Source organism: Lycorma delicatula, chromosome 2 (assembly GCF_047948215.1).
Source record: "Lycorma delicatula isolate Av1 chromosome 2, ASM4794821v1, whole genome shotgun sequence".
In the NCBI taxonomy this organism is placed as follows: Eukaryota; Metazoa; Arthropoda; class Insecta; order Hemiptera; family Fulgoridae; genus Lycorma; species Lycorma delicatula.
In genome coordinates, this window is record NC_134456.1 from 3,746,634 (window position 1) to 3,754,350 (window position 7,717).

A 7,717-nucleotide genomic window follows, 5' to 3' on the forward strand; every position below is an offset into this window, starting at 1 on the left:
TCACAGAAAATTGTGATTGAAAAAAGTATAAAAAAATATCATTGCCTTCACTACCAGAAATTCCCTCATTTCACATACACATATAAGTAATTCCCAGAGACGCCAACATAGATGCATAAGTTGTAGTAAGAAAGTTGGCGCATGTAAAACATGTTGCTGTCAGTCAATGTAGGGAAAAATAATACCTGCTGCAAGTCCGTTGAAATACAGCAAACATCACTTTGCAGTAACTGTGATTCATTCATACTTCTGTTCATCAGATCTAAGACTTTTGTAGCCTTTCTTTGATGTAAAGTTAGTCGAGATCTAAGGGTAAACTGTTCAGCAACTATTTACTCCCTTTATTTTTGTAGTGTATCTGTCACAGACTACATGCATCTGTTTTTGAGATTCCAAATGACAGCTTACAGTAGCGCTTCTTAAATGCATGTTGATCTTTAAATGCACAGTACATCCTATAATAATTTCAATCAGTACTAAGACACTGTTTTGTGCTTTTACTTTTTCCATAGTGGCTTTCCTGTCGAGGGAACCTATCAATATGCTCACAAACAAGTTTACAGTCTTCTTTAGTGAATTTAAGTATATGTTTGTGAGAGTTAAGATTTTTTCCTCTGTTATCATTGTATGAAGTATTCCCAATTTTCTTTTTATGATTAAGTGTTTGCAATTTACTCCTTTGTTGAGGCTGAAAATTTCTTTAAATGATTTTGTACAATGTCCAGAACCTGTAGGAACAGTATAAGTTATTGTCGATTGCCGCTTACTTTCGCTTGGATCATTGTATGTACCATGTCTCTGCTAGAAACTGGGGTATGATTTCAGTACGATTCATCAAATAAGTACCTTGGTGTTCATCTGATAATTTGTATAGTTCCAGAAATAGCATTTCCTTCACTTCCTTTGACAGTTCTTTACATTTGTATTTACACTTACAAGCGACCTGAAAATTAAAAAAAATTAACCTGTGATAATGTGGATTATTTTACATAAATATGTAAGTAAATGCAAAATTAAAGAATAAACTTTTTACATTTTATTTTTTAATTTAATTTAAGGTAACTGCAAAGATCAAACAATAAAATTAAATTATTTGCTAATAAGTAGCATATTAAGTAGTATGTAATAGTAAACAGGAATGTGTATAATACATTTTAGGTTAACAAAGAAATGTACTTACTTCAGCAGGAGGTGCTGCTTTTCTTGGTTTCTGTTTACTCTTTGCAGTTGAATAAGGCTTTCCCTGTAATTTACATTTTTATTAATAGATGATTTTTTTTCTTACAGTAATATTTTTTTTTTCCATTCTATTTCAGTAACCAAAACAACTCACTTTACGCTAACTAGTCAAAAGTACTCCACACTAAACCTCAATGGCTACTCGGCAGTTATACTATCTCCAGAAATTCAACTGGAGTTGTACACGCTGTTCTCTAGCACTTTCTGCTTAAAGTACAAGATATTTTGGCACACATTCAATTTTCTAATGAACTGCCATCATTACGTAGAATAATTTCAGTGAAAAAACAACAAATTTTTTTTGGCACATACTGTTTTTCACAATCCTCAATTTTTGCCATATAACTATCAGTTGTTGTATGGTTTTCCAGTTACCTCTTTTGGTTTGAAAACTACTTACTGTTGTATTGTAAAATACATTTGAGATGTTTTATCAATCCGACATTTGTTACTGACCTTAGCGCATCTGTATCAACATAAAATTTTGATTTTATAATTTTACTGCCATCGCTTTCATTAACAAACTCTATTTTCTGTTGCTGAATTTGTAAGCGCATCTTTAGAGTAATTTTTAGAATTATGCTTCACACAAACTATAATTGCCATGTTGAATTGCTAATTTTTTTTTACATTAGCTGCAATTAATCATGGAAAAATTACTGAAAACTTGGAGTAAAAATGTACCAGCAGAATGGTAGTAGAATACAGGAAGCATATCTCTTGTTGCGTTCTTGATTATATAAGTTCAGCTTCACTTTTTATATAATTTTATATAGGCTTTTCATAGATTAGTTCTTCATATTCCTTATGGTCTTATTCTTTCACTTATAAAGACAAAGCCGCCCCCCCCCCCCATTATTCTTGTGATGAAAAAAAATACTGATTTCATGATTTATAATTTTTAATTTCTTATTGCAGTGAAATTTATTAATGAATTTAATCTTCACCAAATTAACGGTAACATAAACTGAGAGAGTAAATTCTACTATTACCTTTCACTTTAGTAACGTTTATAATGGAAGTGGCTTGATATACAGTCAAGCATTTTATTTTAAGTTATTTCTCTGTAATCATATACCGGGTAGCAATCTCCTTTTAATTTCAAATAAACAGAGGTTTTTAGTTTTATCTGTACATTTATGTATTGCTACAAATACCTCATCGGCATAAACATGTTGATGTGCAACAAAAAATGTTTTTGCCATACCATGGATATCAGTTTACATGCCTTCTCTAATTCAAACAAAACTTTAAAATGTGATAGTTGTGGAAAACATTGGTAAATTTCCCCCTTGTTTTAAAATGAGTATGGAACAAACCAATTATTATACCATTTTTATGATTATACTGAGAGTAGTAATGACTTTTTTTGTATATCAGCATTGTTGTGAATCTTAAAAGAAAATGATTTCTTTCATCGATGATACTTTAAGTAAAAGCTATTGTGAATTTGACAGTTACTACAACTGCGGTTATTTTAAAAATCCTTTATGATGAAATATGTTTTGGAAAAATAGCCACAGAAACTAGTAATTATTTTTTAATATTAAAAAAAACTGGTTTTATAGTAACTAAAGAATGATTGTTGAAAATTAAATTTCAACTTTTTTTTGATAGTACTATTAGAAATTAACTGCTGATAGCATAAAAATTATGTGGTCGGTATGATATTTTCTTTATAATTTTAATGTAAACAAAACTCTAACCGTGTTGAGATTCTCTGAAATTTGTACCGTTTTCCATTTGTACAATACTGGTTAATGATTAAAATATATGCATCATCACGAAAGGTAATAAATACATGATAGAATGGATTCCTAAAAAGTAATCATTACTTATAAATATTTTAAGTTGCAAGAAACATAATATTAATGATGTTACAAGTTACATAAGGATTATTTTTGTATTGATTCCTTTGATATAAATTAATTTTTATATAAAATCAGGGACTGACATAGAAGATGCTGTTTTTTTAAAATAGGAGTTTGTTTCCCAGGGAACATAAAAGATCTTTAAAAATGTTAGATTAGTCTCCTACATATTCTCATTCAATTTGATATATGTTTAGTAATCTCTAATACTCTGCTTCAAAGATGAATTATTCATCACACCGTTAAACAGATCCTTTTAGATTTATAACTGTGTGATGTTCAGAAGAACAGATTTAGAAAGAGATTTATAAACGTGTGATTTATAACTGAGGATCAGTGAGAAGTATGTGTTAAGTAAAATTACAAGTAAACAACTAAACAAAATGAAATAATTAAAAACAATTAACAGTAATTTTTTATATGCTTATAATTTTTAAAAATTGTTTAGTCCAGACCCATTTTATGCTACACTGAGAAGATGTGTGGATTATTAGCATATGCAAAACATAAACCATGTTTTATTGAGTCATATTACCATTTTTTTCAAGCCAGAGAGCACCGCAGCTCGATTTTGAGTTTCTTAATAACATTGAACAGAATTATTAATAGGTCATAAGTACAAAAAGTCTAGATTAATTCAAATAATATATCAATCTAGCAAATTGATATGACATGAAAACCCAAGCCCTTTAAAAACCTTTGCTACTCCTAATTAATTTATGTTTTCCTTAGAAGAGAAGTTTTTAAAATATTAGTAAGAACTTAATATAATAAAATATAACCCAGCAGCTAAAATGTTAAAGGAGAACATATACATAATTTTTTCTTGCATAAAACTATTCTGTAATAAAAAAACAAATAAAAATTTACACATTCTTATTGATTTACGAAGAGAAATTATTTTATTTAAAAAAATTAAATTTTCAACAATTGACTCAAACAAAAGAATATTGAATAAATTAAAATAAACAAAATATGCAATTTTGACAGATTTTTATTTAGACAACTAAATTTTCAAAAAGTGTTTTTAATTAGTGTTCGTAATAGTTTGACATCAAACACACTTGTAAATTTTGTTCAGTAATTCTCCAAGTTAACACCAATTTTCATGCTCTATAAAATAATAAACAAATTTTTATACTGTTTATCATAAAATTAAAATATCTTAAAAGTTAATAATATATAATACATAAGGAAACACTGTATGGGCACCGAGTAACTCAGCAGAGCAAGTGTGTGTGTATGCAATTGTTTTTATTAGTTTTCTTTCAACAAAGCTACCATAAGTTACACAAATGTTTTATATTAAAATTGAACTATGAAAAAATTTTCATTAACTATTAATTTCATTTTTCAACTATGAAAAAGTTCTGATCTTAGCATGAACACAATTGTAACAGTGTAGTATATAGGTGCATAAAAAGTAGGAGGAAGCAGCTTCCCTATTTCTTGTTTTTTAACTCGTTTATCAAGAATTCAGTTTGGAAATTTATAATATATTCTTGGGTGTAAATAATTGAGAGTGTGTGTTTAAGTATGGAGTATAACATGGCTTATTTAACAATGGCTTTAATTAGTTTTATTAAAATTGTGATAGTATTTGAACAGCACTTTGTTATATAAGTATAACAATAAAAGAGTCTACCAAAAAAAATCACCTGATTCAAAACCGTACACCTCTGCAGATTGTACAGTAGGAGGGATATTTACCAGAAGATAATATTTTTTACACATTCAGTCCTGATGACCCCACAGTGGCCTCATAGAGAGGGAATTGCTTCAAGCACATGATCCCACCTATGCGTCAAGAGCTTTTTTTTATTATATAAGTCATTCTTTTATTCTCTACCACTCTTTTTCAGCAACCGGTAAGGGTTTTGTTATTGTGTATTAGCATGGAGAAAGGATTATTGAGTTTGGTTGTGTAGTTCGTTGTTTCTTTTTTGTTGTGTTATACTTGTACTTGTACAGTTTTGTTCATACAGATCATTTTTTACAACTTCTTGTAGATTTGTTTTACAGAAAATCATATTACTGTTTTTTTTTAAATTCTATTCATTGTATTTTTATTAATTTATTTTTAAAATGTATTTAGTAATTTTTTTTTTTATTTTTTAATTTTTTGAAAATAAAACTAAAGATTTACTTTTTTTAATACTGGAATTTTATCATAGTAAATTGTAATAAAGCCTTGTTTATTTATAAAATTACTCAATCAGATTTGTTATAATTTTATGAAAGTTTGACTGATTTTGATGTAAATTTGTTTGAGCCCTAATTCATAACTATAAAAATTTGGTAAATTCTGCAAAGTGTAGTACCATATAACTTCATCTTTACAAGCATTTTAAATGCAAGCTACTTGTGACAAAGTTTATTATTTAGTATAATGTTTATCAGTTAATTTTAATTTTAATTTTTGTGAATAGTAATTTCAAAAGAAGTGTGTTCAAATAGAAGTTATCTTCTCATAACTAATGTCACAAGCCTGTGATGATTCTGTTTTTTATTTTTTGATAATTGATTCTTATGTATTTTTTAGCATTTTTCCATCACATCAGGATTTTTTGCAAATTTAAAATTTGTAAAAAGTTGAAAAATTGAGAAAATGTGATACAATAAAATAGATACAAAACATTTTTTTCATAATAAATAAATATAATATATTCACTTTTTTGGTTTATACTTTGCATTCTTGTAGCTAAACAGCTGGTGGTCTGAAGAGGTGGGCAGGGGGCTATTTTGTGGCAATGAAAATTGCCACAAAATAAGCCTAATTTCTATTGTAGTGCATTTTTTAATTAATTTCTATGAAGTACATCATGCCTTTGGAAACCACCCACCCGTAATGGCAGGTCAATGTTTCTTTGGACGGCTTATCCTCTGGTTCGCGCTTTTACTTCTATGCTTCTATACTGATAGAGTTCATCTTGGTGTAACGTCCAGCAATAGTCTGCCATCATAATAGTAGCCCATTTTCCTTGATACCTCCTTTCCATTTCTTTCATGTCCTGATGAAATCTCTCGCTCATCTCTTTGATAACGGAATCAAGATTTTCAGGAAAATAGTTCACATGTGAATTTAGGAAATGAACCTTAAAGCTCATGGAACAGCCTTAAATTTTGTACTTCTGCAGCGTAATGTTAACAATTGATTTGAAGTTTGGATCTTCTTATTGTCCAGAAACTTGGTCTTTAAAGACTACGTCTTTAAAGACTTCCCAGGCTTCTTTTTCTGCAACTTCCATTTGTTTCTCAAAATTAAAATCCTTGAGAAGTTTTCTAATGTCAGGACCCTCTTTTAGTTTGGCAGTTAATAAGACTGAAAATTTGTCACAGATGTATTTAAAACATTTACCACCTTTTGGTAAGGCTTTGACAAATTGCTTCATCAAGCCTAATTTAATATGCAGAGGTGGAAGGAAAACTTTATTCAGGTATATGAGAGCTTTTTAGAGCATATGTTTGGTTCCAGGTTCTAATGAAGCTCTTTTGACCAATCTTTCCTTATCCAATGATTTTATCTGTCTCTGCTATACCATTCATACAAAAAACAAGAAAACTATGTATCCTTGCTGTCCTATGAGTGTAGATATTATTTTGAGATTGCCACACATATCCATGTATGATTTTTGTACTTAATCGAGAACGAATTCCAAATTATCATAACCATCTTTTAAAAGGACAGAATGTCCGACAGCTATTGATGGATATGTATTCCCACTGTGAAGAACAACTTTGAGGCTTCTTTTGGACGAATCTGTGAACAGTCTCCAATCAGTCCTTTCGTATGGAATGTTAAATCGAGTCAAAAGTCTACGTACATCAGTGCAAAAGACTAATTCTCCTTCTTTGGAAAAATATGGAAGAATACCCTTTTCTCCGTACCTGAAGCAGGAGAATGAGGTGCCAGCTGCTAGAAAGTTCTCTTTAAATCTCGAACCAAGCAATTCTGAATTTTCTTTGGTCAGATTTAAATGTCGAACCAAATTGTTTATTTCAAAATGTGACTAAAGCTCTGGTGTACAGCTATCTCTGGGTTCATACTCCTTGATGTAATCTTCATTTAAATCACTTGTGGAACTGTCTATTTCAGATAAATTTTCTGGTGAAATTGGTACTGGTACGTCTGGACTATGAGGAATCTAGTGTAAAGCAGATGGCATATTTGGATAGATGATTCTTTTTTTATTTTTCAAATTGAAACCGTGAACACTAATGGAACAAATGTAACAATCATTGGTGTGATTCCATTTCTGTCGCACCACTATTGGTACTCCAAATCTGAACTCTTCCTGCTCACTCTTTGACCTCCGTCTAAGGACTTCCACCATGTGTAGCAAACATAGTGGGGATGCCCAAGTTTTGTCTAGATCTCCTATTTTCACTCTGAAATACATGAGCTACACTTGTCTAACAAAAATTGTTTTTTTGCCTTTCCACCATTAACTCACCACAAATGTAACAAAAAAAATGTGCAGAATTTTTGCATCCTCTTGAAGCAATTTTGAAAATGGAAAGTTTGCTTTATGGCCTGAAAATATATTTCCACCAACAAAAGTGCGTTTGATCACAGACTGAAAAAAACTCGATTTACGCACGCTGAT